We start from the raw sequence: 19,823 nt of genomic DNA, 5'->3' as shown, positions 1-19,823 counted from the left end.
TGAGTGACTAGGAATATAGTCACTTCACCAAAATTGGCAAATTTTCTGTTTGTCAATGCTTTATAATGTAACACGTTTGGGGCACTTGTTAAAAGTCAGCAAGGTTTATGTCTACAAGGAGGCTAACACTGAGGGGTCTAATCCAGCATGTTGCAGCAGAGAAAATATTGCTTGCTCTTGTCCTCAAGACTCCCGTGGCAAGTCATAAAAGCTGTCATTCAAACTCCATGCCCACAAGAGCTGCTACAGAAGTACATAGTTAAGGGGCAAACTCAAGCTGAATAGCAGAAAAGTCTAGCCAAAATAAAATCAGCCCCTTTCTTTGACTGGTAGTTTCTCAACGGGTGATACCCTTGCTTTGAATCTAATAATAATACACAGCCCGAATCAGAGCTGTAAAGTGAACCAAAGACCGAGAAGTCCATCCTGAAAACAGCATTGGTAAAATCACAATTCTCCAGCACATCTTAAGTCCTGCAACCCTCATGCCAACATCAGCCTGACTCTGTTTGATCTTGAAAGGGATATAAGCCTAAAGCCCCTCCTGTGTAAGATGTCCTTCTTTAAAAAGATTCTAATCTCAACCGAAATGTCTAGCAAAATAGAGGTCATCGTGCCAGAGCACCAAGCAGACAATTGCAGCCGGCCACAGACCTGAGAGGAATTCTGCGAGGATGCGTCTCACCTGAGAGACACAGGGACATCAATGGCTGAGAGAGCAGTTACACACATATAGACTTCTGGAAGTATTTCTATTTTCGCGTGCAAACCCAGAATTAAGTGGAGTGGTGTATCACCTTGTCTCATTTCAACAGATGAGAAATCACAGAAATGTCACTATTATTTCTACATAAAAATGTTACTCCAATCATAACCTCCCTTTGTATTTCTTTCAATAATACCTTGTTTTTTCTCCACTACACTTGCTAAGTAAATTCTGAAGCACTGCCAGGTGCTTCTCTCCCATTGATAATTTGAAGGCTGATAGCATATCCGTAACCTTGCACGCTGCTCATGATTCAATGATGAGAGCACCATTCAACCTTCTAAACTCCCATCCTCTCCCTTGAATTTTGATTCGATTGGTTTATCTAATTTTCCAGTAAATGCTTGAAATGTATTCCTGCACACCTCCTTCTCATGAAACTACACAGAGGAATCATGAGAATGAGATAGAAATGAATAGTTCTGCATTAGCTTCACTTCACCTCACCGGCAACATCACGGCCCCCACTCGCTCTCCTTCCAGATTAAAGTTTCCAAGCAGCAAGTTGTGTCCTCAATCACCAAAAGTAAAATGAAGTGTGTACCTCTTCTGAATGAAACTGAAACAGAATTATCCCAGATTTGAGCACGTAATGTACAACTGCAAAAAAAGTGGGTAGAAGGAAGAGAGGAGCAATAGACACTTTATGAATATTCCTTCATACAGTATGTGCAGCTTTCAAATAGCTTTGCAGTCAGGTCAGGAATACAGAGAATGCCTTCTTGGAGATCCACTGCATATATGAATGTGCACAAATAATGGATAAATACATAATAACCCAGCAGCAGAGACAAGAGATAGCTGTGAATGTCAACTGATTTATTATAAGGCCAAATAAAGATTTGCAAGCTGTTTTGTAAGTGTCCTATCCATAACGGTGCACATTTTAGCTGAGGAGGCGTCACCTGGGTTCACATGATCAATCAGTTAGTGTTTAAGGTTCATTAGCAAGCCAAAGTCCCACACCCATAAGTTAACATTATCATAGAACGACTTAATACTTACATGTAGCAGCTACTAGGTAAAAGCCCTCTGATGTTAGCTATTCTGCAAATAGCAGTAGATATGTCAATAATAGTCAATAATACAGTAACTCAATCATAAAATAACCAGTTGCCAGGCAAACAAACAGATATTGTATTCTGCAGCATTACATAATACAGTATAAAATAATTTCTAGGACTGACGGTTTCTATTATCAATTAATCTGCAAATCACTTCTCAATTAATGGTTTGGTCTATAAAACATTCGAAAAATAGTGGAAAAATGCCCTCTGCAATTTCATAGGTGACATCGTCAAATGTTTTGTTTTGTCTGCCCAAGAGTTCAAAATAAAATAAATTGTTTGCTGATTGATTTTCGGTTAATGAACTAATAGATTAATCGATTAATCATTGCAGCTCTGAGTATTTCACACAGTTAAATGAACTTGTGGAACTCTAACATGTCTGCTAGAGACAATAATAGTTTTTAAACATAAAGTAGCAAAACTGTATGAGCTACATGTTGCTATGGAAGAAAAACAACTATGGTATATGTCACACAATCAATTTCCCTTTTGTTCAAATGAACATTAGCAGCTCTAACCTACCAGACTACTGAGATTCCTTAAATCTAAAAGGTAGGAAATTAGTGCATTGAGCATGCTGAGCTAATGCCAGAAATATGCATAGAATTGATGAGGTGTCACTTTCACTAAGAATCACACTATTGCGCCGACAAGAGCCTCTCTGATCCCTCCCTCCCTGCCTGCCTGCCACCAATGAGGCACAAACACTCTGATTTGCATGGTCTGCACAAAAAAGAAACGTCCTTGATTTTAGGAAAGGTTGCCTTGCTCTCTTAAACCCAGGAAAACACTATTGGCATTCATACCACAACACCACTGAAACCATCTTTTTTTTTTTTTGCTCATTTTTTCCAATATCCTATCAGCACACCAAACATCCACAGAAGACTCTGCAGCCCAGTAACACAACATGGTGAAATATGTCTGCTATGATTTAATTTGGTGAGAAATGACAAAGACATGCTAACAACTGTAGCCGACAGCATTTATCCCCAGCAAATGCTTAGACTTACATTTTGAGATCAATTTCATAGCTGTGTTAATTAATTTAGACTGCTAGCAGCACAATGCAGGTCAAACAGGGCAAACAAGTTACAACATCAGCCAATTAGAAACACACAAGCGCTATACATTTTTTTCATAACTAGGGCAGGGCTAGTGTGAAAAGATGTGACAGATTGAAACATGAATGGAGACTGCAAGTGATGTACAGTTAAAGAAACTATGGGTATTTCCTGCTGCATCAGTCACCACTGTAATTTTGTCTGCTTCTCCAGATCCACGTCTTTACCACAGATAAATTAATCCCTTCAGCTATCTTCTAAAATATATCGACTACACAAAGTGGGTGTAAAATAATATTTAACTGTATGTCAATGACAGATTGTGTTTTTGAATATCCTGTTCCTTAGAAACGAGCCTGTCTGGTGCCTTATCATCTGGTTGTTTTTCAGTCAATTAACTTTCATCACTGCAGATGACTATATTTATATGGTCACAATTTGTTAATCAAAAACATGGATGGTTGATTTTTGCATATTTGGTTTTAAGATTTGTCATGGGGTGTATTTAGGTCTAATTACTTACGGTTATTCTCTGAAAAGAAGAAGCAGGTTTTTTTTTCATCTCTCAGTAGTGGAAATGAAAGAGATACATTTATCAACCTGTCCCCTGAGAAAAGGGGCAGGTTGGCAAATGAGTTCTGAGGCAAATGAAGTAACACAAGTTGCTGTTAGGGAAATACAATATAATGTTTGTGCATATGATGGTCAATGCAATTAAATAATCCAAAGGAAAATCAATCACTAAGTTTATACTGTATCATGAAGATTGTTTAAAAAAGGCAGCTTTGGTGAAACATATTCATTTTATCTGTTTTGGACTTCAGACTATATAAAGAGAAAAAGTGCCTTTCTTGTTTTGCGTGTAGGAAATCTGACAAAACAGCAGGTGAACAGATGTGTGTCTACTACATCCTTGTGGTAGATCAAGATTTACACAGCAGTAACAAATACAGCAATTCACTTTGTCAGGAGACTCCAAAAAGGTACATTCCTTCATAAACACCACAAACATCAAACAAGACAAATTTCCCTTTAAGTAAATAAATTAAGTGCTGAAAAAACATTTAAATATCTCTCCTTCAGGTAAAGAAAAACTACCACAAAGGGAATCTGTCACAACTTCTCACCAAAGCAAATAATGTTTGGGTTTGAATTTCAAGAGAGAAAATGTAAAGCGGTGCATCATCTTCCCTAATGTGATGCAAATATGAAATGCAAGACACCTAGAGCTTTCACAGCACCAATGTTAAACACTGTTTACGTTTACATCAAGAGGCCCTTGTGACGCTTGCTAAATACAGCAGGAGTGAAGTCTTGTTGAATAAGACTCAACGTGCAATTGACATTAACCTTTGATTTGTGCCAGACAGGGTTGCCTTGCAGAGTGAGTACTGGCAAATCCATAGTAAACATAAACTACAACTGTCTCAGTTCAAGCACGAGGATAGAGGGAGAGAATGGTTTGTCTGTTTTGTGGTTTATCCTTGTACTTGACCTCAGATCATACTGTGTCACAATTGAAGGTGAGACTATCCATGCAGAGCACGGATGGCAGTTAATTTTGTATGACAGAGGAAGCTTTGGGCCCTTTAAGACAATCAATTTTAAAATAATTTCACTTAAATTATTGCAAAGGTGATGTACTTTCTTGACTTGCACTGTAAATGTCATATATAATAAAAATAAAATATAATGTGAAGTGTAAATATAAAAAATTATGAATCCTCTAAAACCTTTCATACAGTTAAAACAAGCATGACGAATTGTCCAGTAGCTGTAATCTGAACCAGAGAATCAACTGAAAGTAATATATTAAAATACATTCAATATGTCACATGGTAACAGGTACACATGGTAACAGGTTCACGTGGTAACAGGTTCACTGTTATCATGTGACATATTTAAATATAACTATGGGAGCAGTTGAGAGGAAGGGGGTATATTTTGGAGGGTTGGGGAACCTCGTGGAAAGGTGTGAGGTAGCTTTTTGAAGACAGTTCACTTGACTTACAAATCTGTTTGAAAGGGGCCCCGGAGAAGAAGCGTGTCGTCTGGATGGGCACCTTTGTAAAGAGATGGACTGAGGAGAAAGTGGTACGATAAGGAGCATTGGCCTTACCTCATTAGTGTTCCACCGGTGTCTCTCCTTTGGCAGCGAGGTGCATTTTGGTAGACATTCAAGCAGCTTCTTGGGCAGGTATATTTTCAAATGTCCATGTTCATCTATAACAATAGCAAGACAAAACAGATTATTTAGCACAGGCTTCATACCTTATTGACTTGCTCGTCTCCCTCTTTATCAGTCCATCAGTCCCTCTGCAGCAAAACGCTGACTGTAAAATAACTATCTCCAACTGAATTAGGAAATTAATCTAAAAACAGAGTATTGCATACATTTTATTTTGTGCCCGGCTAAATTATTTTACTGTGAAATGCATTCTATCAAGGGAGTTCGCCAGAAATTTTTCACTGTCAACTTGTAAAGGCTGTGTCTATTCATTATTTAGACACAATAAACACCCTTGAGTGATTTTATAGTGTATGGGGATTTAGTATGGGAATCTGTGTGCTGCACGCCAGAATGTGGTATATTATTAAGGGAAATAATTACAATTACCAGGCCCAATGCTTACATCATAATGCATGTCGTTCAGTCCATAATTTACATTTCACAATCAGTTCACAAGTATTATAGAACAGTACGGTATGAAGACAGCCTCATGCACAGATGCATTCAAATGTTCATTTCATTCCATTGCTTTCTTCCTGCTCAAATATGCAGATGGCTTAAGTGTAAACAAACTATATTTGTTTAGGGAGACGAAAACGTGTTGCATTCATAATATCACTAACGCTATTATAATTGTGGGGTATTTTTTTCAGAGCATGGGATATGGGCTTATGTGGAAATAATTTTAGTAATTTACATACAAAATGAAAATCTTATCATTAACAATTATTTTCAATGCAGGAAATCTGTGATTGTCAATCAATGTGAAATGACAGAGGAACCTTTTTTAGGAAGGAAGTGCTGCAGTCAAAAAACAATCCCAGGTGCATCAACATATAAAAAGTCAGTGTGGGAAAGATGTATGGTTTATTACAAAGGGTGAATACACATACATCAGACTGTGCAATTGAGAAAATATCACCTAGTAACAGCACCCAAACGTTATGAGCTTCTCTTTTCTCTGTAGCTGCAAGTTAAGTTTAGGTTATTCCTCCCCCCACCATTCACACAGACTTTGAGCTTCTAATCTTTTGTATATACCACACTTCTAATGCATTTACGAGCTGTAAATCAAGCTACAACTGCAAATCTTGGATGTAGAGTTAGTTAATCCAGGTAATGTTCCAGCGTGTGCAAATGAATCTATTATTCAGTTTTAATGGGTTTGGATTTAATGTACATAAATTCACAGAAGGTAATGCAAAATACTGCATATATGTGGAATGTAATTTAGCTTGAAAATAAGTTACAGCTAAAAACCAAATACCATAGACTGAGCAACATCCTTTCACATTTATATAACTGCAGGTTGGGATACTAGGGAGAAATGGGGCAAGTAAAGGGAGAGACATAGAAAAGCCTGAATATGAGTGCTGACTATGGTTCCCTGGAGTAACTAATGTCACTGGTTGAGTGTAAAAAAAAAAAAAAGAGAAAAAGTTCAACCAAAGCAAAATACCACTTTAAAGCCAATACAAATAATCTGGTAGTGCACTTGATTATGAGGATATGATAAGAGTGTATGTAGCCTGCTGTACATCACAGAGAATGAACAGAGTGCTACTGCCCAGAAACCTCAGTGAACACAGTTGGTCCACAGAGATGGAGCTGGCTCGGAGCCTCTGAGTGTAACGCGTAAGGTGGAACATCATTGCTCCCAAAGGACCGCAAGAGAAGATCTGTAGTATTTGCCATTTCCATCTGTAACTATAATCCTGCATGTAGTTTTATATCAGCTGCACAGGTATCTGTAATCATTCGCTATGCCCAATTAAGAATCACATACAGCATCTGCTCCTTGGTACCACCAGAGCGGTTTCACTGTCAGAACTGGAAAACACGCTGCAACTGAATGATCAGAAGTACCAAAGAAAAGAGGAAGCTGTTTTTACAACAGACTTTCTTACTATGCAACAGAAAACTTAAATTAAGCAAAAGACTGCTTTAATGCCAAGTCACATATTTGTTATCATTCACTAAAAGGTTCAAGAAGAGCAAAGGCCTTTCAAATTGAAGCCCACTCACAAACAGAAAATCACACTCGATCCCCACTCAGATAGAGCGTGGGTCAGTACAAAGTTTTGGACATCTCCCATCCTACAACATGTGCTCTGAAGATTCGCTCTTTGCAACTGACAGACAGCAGTAGAAGCAGATACATATGGCAAGTCTGTCTCTACACAGATTATTCAGGATTCAACGCTGCCCTCTGGCACAGCTTCCTATGACACCATCAACACCAGACAGAGCTGGTTTGGAATATGTCTCAAGTATGTTGAGGATTTTCTCACCAAGAGAGTCAGGATAGAAATGTACCGCAGGAGAATATGTCTGCTCAATTTGCCAGCAGGCTAAAATACTTGGGATGAGGAGATGCAGCATAGAGGATCTTGACGATTGCAGTGAAATGGTAGTCTCTCACTTGGTTTTAATCATCTCACAACATTTTAACTACAATGGTCATTACACAACATGTTTTAATGCAAAGTATTGTTGGCTCTACAACTCTCTGCCACGGAGCCCTGAATTATGCAAAACGCATCTCAGTTAAGTATGCTGTGCACATGAAAGGTGACACAGCTGCCACATAACTGTATTTTACTTTGAAATGTCAGTCTTGTATTTGACAGCTAACAACCCCCCAAGTAACAGAGCAACCTATGTAAACCCTGCGGGACTAACAACATGTTAACTGAGTTTCTCTTAATCCTTTAACCTTACATGTACACTTCTGAAATCAGATTACTGGGGGATGATCAGATTACTAATGTGCATGTAACCATACTGAATGATGATGTGCAAAGACTCAACTCTGTTATAAGGACACTCTTATGAGAGTCCAATATATATTTATTATTTTTACAGCAGACAATTGTGGCATAGAAGATTAATTTCCACTGGACACATTCTGGGTAATGTTGTGTTGTAAATTGGATGTCACGATTGAAATTCCACGATTCTCGATAACAATTTGGATACCTCAGCAAAATACTGAAAACAAGAGGCCGCTGCAAACAGTGTGCCAACACACATACACGCACACCTCCATATAGTCAGTGTGCAAGCAGCAGTTTTAACTGAGTAATAGGGTGACAGACCCATGGCGTGAAAATATTCATTTAAAAAAGTCAGCATAGTATTTTAACAGACTGAACGGTAATGACTGCAGCCTGCTAATGTTGTGAGCACCCAGCTAACTAGAAGCTGTTTCTACGTTAGCCTTAACAAGCTAACGTTAGCCATTGTGATCGTTGTGTGCTGCTGTGTAACAACAGATGCCAGCTGTCGCAAACAATACCGGAAACATTTCAGGACATGAACATTTTGACGACATGTTGTTCATATAAAATTAACAACTGAAAGTCACTCACCGTGGACTCTGTGTACAGATCCACGTCCGTCTTAAAGCTGCTTAGATAAGTTTGAGGAGTTTCCTCCTGTGGCACCGCTTGCTTAGTTGCTTTTCGTTATCTATAACTTATCCCTGATAGCCCGCGTCAAAATCTAAAATCTCCATGCGCCAGTCATGGTGTGTCTTTTTTCCACAAGTCACCGCCGACATGTTGCTGCACCTGCACTAGCTGCTGTCATTCCACCTGTCGCTGTTATTGTTTACTGTGCCTGCCTACTTCTTCTCTCCGAGTTTGATGTCAGACTAGGACGCCTGTAGGGTTATTATACTGCTCTTGTCATTCCTAGAACAATCACATCTCTAGTATGACATCTACGTTACCAGCGGTAGTTACCGTACTGTGGGAAAACAAGTAGGCTACCATCACATTTTCAGAATCTTGGCATCGACTTGGTACCGAAGTATCGGTTCTCGTGACTTTTCAACTTGAAAAACTTGACTTAAAAAAAAACCCACAAACTTTTCTGTTGTAGCCTGTCTATACACGATCTGAGTCAAGCCTCGATGAGTTGCGCACACAAAATTTTAATTCGCTCATCTTCATCTCTCAGCAGTGTCTGTCTTCACACGCTAATTGGCTGTGGTAAAATGTCATGGACCCATGCGCGACTCACATCTACGGTCGGCTCACATCGTGTATTTGTATGCTTATCTTATGCATAATAGAACTTTTATGAGGCATGTCTTCCCCGTTTATTAGCCCATGGACAATTGTTAGAAAGTCAATCAAAGTCACGAGCCTCATGCATTCAAAGCTCTGAGTTGCTCTAACACAGAGGTTGTCAAAGTCTGATAACCATCATCAGAATTCCCACCTATATTGAGGGGATAGCCTATATTTGTTTACATTTTGGCAAATTAACATTATTAAAAGTTTGCCAAGTTGGCTATTAGCAGTTCCTGTCTAAAACTTAAAAGCATTACATTCTCAGGCAAGTTCTGGACTTATTGGGAGCATCTTTTCCCCTAGATATTGAAGCGAATTTATGGAAGTCTAGTCAGGAAGGACACTGATATCCTCAAGAAGTGTAAGACACTAAATCTAAACATATGTTTATCATTTCTGTCTGTTCAGATTTAACTGAGTTATTACTCCGAGGGAGGAGTATGGCTTTTGATGTAAATTGCAGCAATTGGGACGCCAAGAGTAGACTCCAAGCAGTGTATGCCACATCCACTGAGACTGCTCCAACAGTGGGCTGTGATACACCGGCCAAATCAACAGGCTGAACTACAATAGTTAACTTCTTTTCAGAACACCAACACGGACCAGTCCCTTTCACCTCTCATAGCCTTTGCCTCAAGTCTTAAAGTGGGCTTAAAGTGCTGAATTTCAATTTTCCATTGTTGATATTTGGGTTAACCACGTACAATGCATCGTCTTTCGTATTCATAGTCCCCCATTTATAAGGCAATATTGCTAGACAATGATTCAAAACACACAACAACAACAACAACAACAACAACAAGGCAACCATGCAGTTTTTATGGCCAAACTATTAAATTTTCTTGACTGGCCAAGTCAGTGGCCTGACTTCAATCCAACTAAGCATCTGTTTCACTTGCTGAAGACCAGACTGAAGGCAAAGGCCTCCAAAACAAGCAAGGAATAATTATGGCTGCAGTACAGGCCTAGCAGACCATCACCAGGGAACATGCCAAGTGTTTTTTTGATGTCTATGGATCATGGATTCCAGACAGTCAATGACTGCAAGGTTTTTGTGACCAAATATTTAATATTAGAGTATACTGTATATCGCCTAATTTAAGCTACAAACTATTTACTAAGATATCTGCATTTTAACAGTATACCTACGCTATGTGATTTTGCAACATCCAAATAAAGCCAGCTATTCTGAAATGCTGTCCTGGTGTTTGCAGCATCACCAGTGCAGTGGACAAAGCACTTACTTAATTTATTTTTGCTGTGACATAATGATGATTTATCGAAGACAGGCAGTGTTGATGTTAATTTTTGCTGCTAAATTAACACTAAACTATGTTGAGAAAAGCTGTTCAGCCTGTTAAACACACACATGGTCCACACAGTAGAGGCCTTGTAAGGGGCCTACAGTACATTGATATCAGATAATACAGAGGGCCACTGTTTTCAAGGATTGATCTAACTCAGATACGAATGACTGTATTTCTTTGAAGAACAGACAAACTACTGTTGTGTTTCAAATAGTGCACTGTGCTTGTGCTGTTAAATAAACCATATGTTTTAGACATGGCACTTCTTTTTCAAATTTTCAGTGTTGGCCTTCTCTAATACAGGAGCCCTTGTCTAACTTGAGAGAGGCCTTGTTTACATAAGAACGTTTCTTACAAAGCTCTCAGAGGACACAAAAGCAAACTCATTGTAACTGTTGAGTGCAAAGGTCTCTTTTCTACAGCATTATACTCCCATAACTTTAACCTGTTTTGGCCTTTTAGATGCTATTTATCCACACTAATTATATTTTAGCTGCCGTATGTCTTTGCTTCCTTCCACTGGGCATTTCCAAAGATGTGAAGGAGGAATTGTGAGCATTCCAACAAAGTATTGCTTACTAATTAAAGATTTGTCCACTGTGGCATGGAAATCCACATATACTGTAGTCTGTGCATCAGCTGAAAACAGCCCAAAGGGGAGTAACTTGGATGCCTGATTTGGAATGGGTTTATAGAATATAGACAAGCTCTTCATAATCAAATTGTATGAGTTTATCAGCGTATAAATTAAAAATTATACACAAAATTTGGCTTCAAAAATGTAAATGTAGCTGTTTTTTCTTAACTAGAAGCTGATCAAAGCCTTAAAGAAACTGTATGTCTTTGCATTTCCCGTGTACTCCCCTGTAAGGTTTAATATTTATTTTGGAGTCTAAACAGCAGGCTTAATGACTGCTTGTACATTAGCCAAGAAAGGGATACACAGAAAACTACTATTTGGTTGTAAAACACTAAAGTGCAAGACAGGCTGATACCAGAGCTTGTTACATGAGAGGATGAGCTGAGCTGAGCTGGCACACTGGAGCCAATTACATTCTAGGTCTTGATGAGCAAGCTCACATACAAAAGGCTAAACAGGGAGACGGGCTCTTTTCAGCGCAGAGGCTACAGGTCTGCAGCTTTCATGTTGCCATTGTGTTCTGAACAGTGGCAGCCTGTGCATGCCCCTTCATAATTCACATCACCCTCTGTCGAATGGGTATAAAGATATATATTTCTGTGTGCTGATGTTTGGATTATCACTGATCCTGGCTGCTAAGCAAACACTTGGGCCAAATTTAAGGGTATCTGTCATGCTAGCTTGCTCCAGCCCCACCCTAGAGACGAGAGCGAGGGTCATGAGACTGGAAAGGCTGACAAAAACAAATCTTTAATCAATATTTGAGCCCTGAACGCAAAACCCTCTCTCTTCCGTCTCTGTCTCAGAGCGCTCTGGGAGTGACAGTTTTTCTTTTTAATCTGCACCCACATTGTGGAGAAATTGCAAGCTAATGTTTTGGCTATAGATCATTCAACAAACCACTGCTGGCGGTGCATATCCAAAGTAACAGTTTGAATGCAAACATTTTCCACAACAGTTCAGTGGCTAATATGGCTTAAGGAGGTGAGGAGCAGTGTAACAGTATCTGTTCTTTTGTAGCTGTACCTGAAACACGTGGGAGATGAGTCACAAAAGAACAAACAGTCCTGTGGATAAACATTTGGCTCTCATCTCTGTCCAGTAAGAAGTGCTGTGAACTGAATTAGGCCTATGGCAATGTCTGTTATCATTAGGTTGGATGACAGCCATCCACTGGGCTGGACCGAAAATGCCCCTAAGAGTTTTGCTCCAAAATTAGCACGGTTAGCCAAAAGAGCTTAGCTCAGACATATTTCATCAACTGGGGTGAGAAATGTCATGCTACCAGAAACAAAAAAAACACACTCCTTCATCTGCTGCATATAAACTGTAGCCAAGCAACAAGTTAACAAGTTATCAGTATGATACTGTATGTATACAACAAAAAAACCCTCAACCTTTGCAAAGAAGCTCTTGCTCTGATGCACAGTCTGACATCAAAGGTTTAGCCTAATGATGGCCACAAGTCCATCACATTAGCATCTTGCAAGAATTGCCTGTGTTGCATTTTTCCTAATATAGTGTCTATATTCTAACTGAAGGGAACACAGTGTATTTGCCAACACTGAGTCTTCTTAAAGAAAAGCTGCATTGTTTCACCTGGTGATGCACTGTCATCTGTCACATCCCCTGAAACACAGAATGATGTTTGTTCCAAGAGCTTACTTTTGAAGAAGCTACAGATATTCTGATCACTTAATCCCTGTATTATATGGAAAGAATAACACTCACACACTTTGCACAGTCACAGTGAGAGGGACAGAAACAGTATAGCATCAGTTATTATTTGAATCATTGTACTTGCATCACTAGCAGAAGATTTGAAAGAAATATAAAAAAGGAAAGCCATCATCTTTCTGCGTGTACACAAAACATGCATGGTACAGAAAAACTCAAAAGCATAGGCCTATTACAGTAGACAGGGAGGAAGAAAATATACAACAAAAATGCCATTAATTCATAGCATGCACAGAAAAATATTACACAGCCTAGCTGCATGCAGTTTCTACAGCATCCTCAGTGATATATGTACAAAATATAGTGGGTGTAGGTGTAAGGTGTAGGTATGATGTGAAATATGACAAGTATCTAAATTTAAACAATTTACGATTGGCATGTGGAGTGTGTGGGATGTGTCATGCAGTAGGTATAATGACCAGATCTATAGGAGGCAAGATGTCAAACCCAGTCCAATGACAGACTGGACCTAAAGCTCAGACAACGGGTCAACATGGTTACAAGATGTTGGCAGGTGAAAAGAATCTAGACAAAAAAAATAATGTGGTTAAAACAGGCAAGGTGCAGTGGTCAACTGATGACATGCTGTCAATTAAAAGCAATGAATCTGGTTGTGAGGTGTGAAAGAAGGAGGGAGGAAAGGTAAAGAGGGGGTTTAACCTGCAAGGAGGCTGCTGCAATGGCATTTACTGCAATGCAATAATGCTCCTGTAGCCACTTTCCCTTAATTCAGCTAACACCGAAAATTCCTGCCAACGTCACTAATCATTTGTGGCCAAATTTCATGGCTTCCAGGCTCATTTAACATTTTTAAAGCAAACAATAATCATTAAAAATATTAACCACAAATATGTAACTCATTCAATATATGTTTATACATGTGGGTAAAAAAAATTTCCCCCTTTGCTCTGTGAAGGTCGTGTCACTTTTCTGTTTTACATGATAGTCCAAAATCCCTCATTTCAAGAGACTTGAAATTTCACAAAACTTGAAAAATACAATTTAATATGAACAGGTCATGAATATCGATGACGTTTATTTTTTGTTAGTATGACCGGCGGTGTTGGCCACAGAGCACTTGATTAAAATGTAGTCTGTAGCCTACTACTTGTGGGAGATCACAGGACAATTTCAGCAGTTTCAAATTTCCCTGGCAGTTAAAACAGTGATTGGCCTATAGTCCAGGGCCCGCTCTCCCCACAGCCTGATGGCTCTTGATGAGGACATGGAGAAGAGTATGTAGACGTTCTATAGCCATGTGTTAGTGTAGGACTGGGAAACCAATTATCTTTATCATTTGGCCTATAGCCTGTTCGATAACACTCTCACATACAGTGAAATTACGAACCACAAGCAAAAAAAACAAACAAAACAAAAGTCTTCCTGAACTTCACCATTGCATTGCTATGTTACAACAAAACTACAACAAAGACAACATTACATATATTGTTGCGATAGCATCTACGATGAGTGTTTGACCTGCAAGACACACACAACAGCTGCAGCTGCTAAAGGTGTTTTCTTTTTCCTCCCAGTGGGAAAGATATAGAAAGAGCCTGAATGCAAGTGAGAGATCTGAATTATACTAAATCTCACTGGACATCATTGCTTATTCAATTGTGCTACGACCAAACAAGATGCAACATGTGCAGTGTGGCAGCTTTCATTGTTTACAATTACATTGTTTACATTCCGTCAGTGGCTATACGCTGGACACATTATGGCTCTGTGTGGTTCTAATAGTATAGTGTAATATAGCATAATAAGGGAAGACTGTCAAAAAGTCAAACAGCTGAAAAAAAAGCCTAGGCCTATTACTGGAAGTTCAACAAACATGCACACACGGTTAACTGCCTGCAACAAACTGAAAATGACTCTTTATGTGTTCTCAGCCCTCACCAAGCTCACCCATCCATAAAAATCCCATCTCAAGGAGAGCAGAGGTGAGGTCTCTCTCTCTCACTGCCTCTCTCTGGCTCTTGTTCTCTTACACTTTTTCTCCCTCTTGCTTACACATGCACACAAACAAAGCCCTTCTTTCTGTATCATAACTACTCCCACAATTACTCAGACGATTACTCAGATCAATGGTTTACCTGCCTGTTTGAGCTGCTCTATTCTGCTAGCGTGTCCTGGTGAGGCAGAAAAACCTCCAGGCTGAATGCATTAAACAGGGTGTCTGACATGGGTACAGGATACTGTAATACCACGCAATAACATGGGGGAAAATAGCAAGACTGGCAAAACGTATTGTCAGTCACAGCTGTCACACATGAGGGGGTAACGCAAAAGTCTATCAACAATGTCCCTGTTACAGTCTGCATCCCTGTTTCATAGATCTGCACAAGCAATCCCCTGCCATTAAATCTCTCAAAGCATTCTCTGTTAAAAATACCCAAAAAAAGATTGGGTGCAGCAGAGCTCTCCCAGTGACAGCTATCGAGTGAGGAGTCTAACAAGAGGTTGGGGGTGATTTCAGACTCTCTATTTAGAAATGACAATACATGAGCACACTTAATTACCCAGTCTCTAGTCTAGATCAACAGAGTCTTCCAGCAGTGAAGAGACTGGTGTATTCATTAACAATGAGCAGGCTCTTTTCTGCTGAGAAACAATCTGCTTTACAGAGGACAGTTTTTTCAATGGGTAAAGACGGGCTAAAATTCAGACACATTTTCTAAAGAGGAATGAAGGGAAACTCTCCCACAAATAAACTCAAGACTTTGGCCTACATTTCTGACTGATTTGTTTTGGTCATGACTGAAGCAATTCCCACAGAAGCTGCTTTTTACAAGTCATAAAAACCTCAGCTATGATGTTGTGTTGTTTTTGTTCTTTGCCCCTAGTCTACAGTTCTCATAGAGCACAAATGTAATGAGAGGGAGGCAAAGGCAAAGATTAATCCATTTGAAGGGAAAGAAATCGTAGGATCATAAGATACAACTTTTTTCAGCACTCTATAAATATTTTGGTCATACACAATTTGATTTTGCAACATTTTAAAGTCATATTGTCAACTTTTGATTTCTTTTTATCACCCATTAAATGCAGGTTGAAGGGAAGCAGGGAAAGGCAAGTACAGGGCCATAATTGATGGCTCAAAGCGTAAGCTTTCTCTCTGAGGGTCTGCTCAGGTCCTGATCTCCTGGCCTTAACCTGAAACAATCACTCTTAGTTAACGACAACACTTCAGCTATTGACAGCGTGATCCCGTAAAGCAGACACTTCAATCAACAGAGCAGCCGGAGGAGGTGTTGTGTTGGAGGAGAATAAAAGAGGGGGGAGGAGGGGGGGGGTCATGGGTACGGATGAAATCAAGAAGTAAATAAATGAATCGATGAATGAATAATAGATTGGCCAGCTAGTGGCCTCTTGGAGCAGCAATGCAGTATTAATAACTGACTCTTACTGTTCATCTCTGTGTCATCACTGATACTCTTAGGTGGACCATGGCCAGCATAACACACTGCTGATCTGTACATTCGATCCGGATTACGAACTTTCTTCAGTCCTTCAGGAGGCAAAGAGAAAAGTAGAGAAAATCGAGGAAAAGAAGCATTCTCCCAGCCTGTGATAACTAAGCAAACTCCCCATGCAAGCAGTATCAACAGAAGCTAGACAGTATATTGAAATACATTTAAAACACTGTTGGGTAAATATGATGCTAATAATAATAACAATGATAATAATAATAATGATGATAAATCACAATGAATTTGTTTATTGTCTATTTAAAACAATTAAGTATTGTGTTGTTTGAATTTTCTTAGACCTTCAAGAAACACGACCAATAATAAGGGTCACTGTAGCTCTGGCCCAGTTTGATACGGGTCAATAATACTCCCTATTGCATCACTGGTAAACTGGATCAATACAATCAATGAGTGGAGGCCGTGCAAAACAGTCAGTAAAGGTCTATTACAGGCAGGCATTAGGAATGATACGTCTCAGGAACCACAGACCGGACCTGGGTCCCATCCATCCACACCTCACTGATTCAATTAAAAGGCTGGGGAAAAAAATGCGGTGCCTGATTCAAAACAAAACTGGGAGAGCAAATCGTCCGACATCACAAGGAGGTTAAATTCATCCTTCCTTACAAAACAGCAGAGAAACATTTATACCAATGCTGCACAAGCACTTTTGCAAGTTAATGGCTGACTGCGTGCTTACTTGATGTTTTGCCGCCTCACCCTGAACTTTGAGTGAAATGATAACATCATGAAGCTTTTTAAACTGCACCCGCTTGAAAATAAAAGAGAAATATTACTTCCCGCGCGGCTGAGACTGTGGGTTTAATTCACTACATTTTTAAAAAGCAACCTTTGTTGATTGTTTCTGCTGTCATCAATGTTTGAACTGCATTACACTTAGATTTATGCAACACACCTGTGTGAGTTTTATGTCTCAGTAAACTGTCCCTTTATTACCGGCCTTGCGTTTCTGCGATTTTAAATGAATGTAAATATGCTACACAGTTCTGCTAGGTCTACAAAAAAAAGTGACAGTATCAAGATTCGACTTCAAAAGGTAAATGCATCAGGATTTAATTTTAACTGTGTTTTGTTTTCTTTTGAGTCCCAACAACACAATAGTGTTAGCACTGCAGCTCATGTTTACAAAAGTGCTTGTTTCATTCCTCACATTTGGGTATTGCACAGCGATATTTGTATGAGTCTCTGCTCTGGTAGAATCAAGACGATTGGCTATGGTTTTATCCAGAGCAGTCTCAGTCTAAGACATATCAAGCCTGTCTTTTCAGTGCCCTCCAGGCCTTGTACTTAAAGTAACGGACCCACAGTGCTTTTTATGAGTGTGAAGAAAAAAAATACCCCCAAGGGCGCTGACAATCAGTTAGGCTGGAGAGAAATACCCCAGGATGTAAACATTACACCATTGAGTGCGACTAGGTCATGGCCCCTGGGTTTAACACAAGATGTAACCCTCAGTTGTTATGGGCCATCATAGGACCTGCCAAACAGCTAAGAGATCAGCACTGCCCGCATACCACAAGGACAAAAGGTTAAGAAACACCGTTGAGCTCACTGAGTAGCCACCCCACATCCAGGAGCATGTCATGTAAAAACTGTAATAGTGACGTACACATTGAAAAAGCATGTTCTACATTAATGAACAGCCAAAGTAAGAAAAACTGGATGCAGGAGTGAAGTCCAGCATGAGAGTCCTATGTAGAAGCTATAAGGGTCAGGTTTGCATGAGACGACATTGCATTTACATGAAAGGTATGAAGCTCACTCTCCCTCCCTCTCTCTCCCTCTCTCTCTCTGCTCCCCCTCCTCCTCCTCCTCCTTCCTTTTTCCACTGACCGGCCTCACGGGAACACTGAAAATAACTTAACCTGCTCAGCAATGGGACTTTCAAGTCAGGGTTTTCAGTGAGAGCTCCCTGTGTTGGAGAGGAATCGAGATTAACAACTGGAGCCTATTTGTTAAGTTCAGCTATGTAGATGAATACATTAGGACTTTACACCACAGTGAAGTCATTACTATCATAAAACCAGATGTCTTCATTTTTTGTCATAGCTACAGACTGATCCCTCATATACTAAGTGTGCTTCTGTAGCTCAATACCACCCCCTGGTGGGACTGTGTTTAGTGGTTGGCACACTGACATCCAAACAACAGAAATCCCAGGGTTTTATCGTTTCCTCTCATATGGACAGAGGTAATTTGTTTACACTCATTTGAAACATTAAAGTAATCCTACATCAAAAAGAATTTGTGTTTGAGGTTACTGACACCAAACTCTGACAGAGGTCTGTTGAATTTTGAAGCCTGCAACAAAACATTATGAACAGCTCAGAAGAAACTGGCCCTGACAATTTATGTATAAATCTTTTTTTCTCTCTTTCTCAAATTATGAAGCCAATTTTAAAGTCTAGGATGACTCTTTTGCTTCACCCTAAGGGTATATATAAATCGATAAATATTTTTAAAAATGCCACAATTTCAGAGGAATAAAAAGCAAGGACATGCTGTATTAATGTCCAATCATCATACTCATTTCAGCTAATCACAAAGTTAAAGTTAAACATTTAAAAAATATGACATAACTAAAATAATTCACATAAAAAGAAACAGCAAAATGTTATTAAACATGCACATATGGTTAACAAGCTCAAGCATGTTGCATGAAATTCTATAAAATTAATTTTTAAGTTGCTTAATGATTTTATCATCTGAAAATGTCATCATGGTCAAATATGAAAACCAGATGGTGAATACGTAACTCAATCCAGCCTGGTTCAAATACTCTTAATAGTAGGAAGCTGCCATCAGGGTAGAAAAATGAGTCTCTTCAGAACTGATGTGCTTTATCTTATCTTCACTTTCATATAGACGTTGTTTAATTACTCACCCAAAAATTCCATGGGCCTGTCTGAATGAGAACAGATCTCTTATGCATATGCTCTGCAGTAAAATATCCCACTAAAAAAAGAAATAAGTAAGTCTAATGCATTTCATTTCGAGTTAGTGAGCCGTAACAAATAAGCTGAGGGAAAGAAAAAAGTCATCATTTTGTCCTCTGAGTAAAGTAGTGTAATGGGCAGACTGCTGGAAATCCTACTCTCCATCCTCCCTGTTTCCTCTTGTGTGATGGCATTTCATTTCAAGTGCGATAGGGCTTTGCAAGCGGAGCGGGCATTACAACGTTTTGATGCCCGTGTCTCACACCAAATATAGGCCAAGTAGTACTAATTGGCATTTGGAAAATATGATACCCCCCATCCCCCCTCCCCATTTAAAAAATACATCACTTCTGTCTCGTAAACACTATTCGCTGTATGCCAAAGAAAATTCTCGCGCTTCAAGGGGGAACTGAACGACCCTCTCCAAGACGGAAAAACAAAAAAACTACAGTTATACATTTTAAAACAGACATGTCTAAATGGTTATCACAATGCCTTCA

This window comes from Seriola lalandi, unplaced genomic scaffold (genome assembly GCF_002814215.2).
Source record: "Seriola lalandi dorsalis isolate HSWRI2012SDOR001 ecotype SW California unplaced genomic scaffold, Sedor1 jcf7180002054262, whole genome shotgun sequence".
Taxonomy (NCBI): domain Eukaryota; kingdom Metazoa; phylum Chordata; class Actinopteri; order Carangiformes; family Carangidae; genus Seriola; species Seriola lalandi.
Note: the sequence above shows the minus strand (reverse complement) of the source record.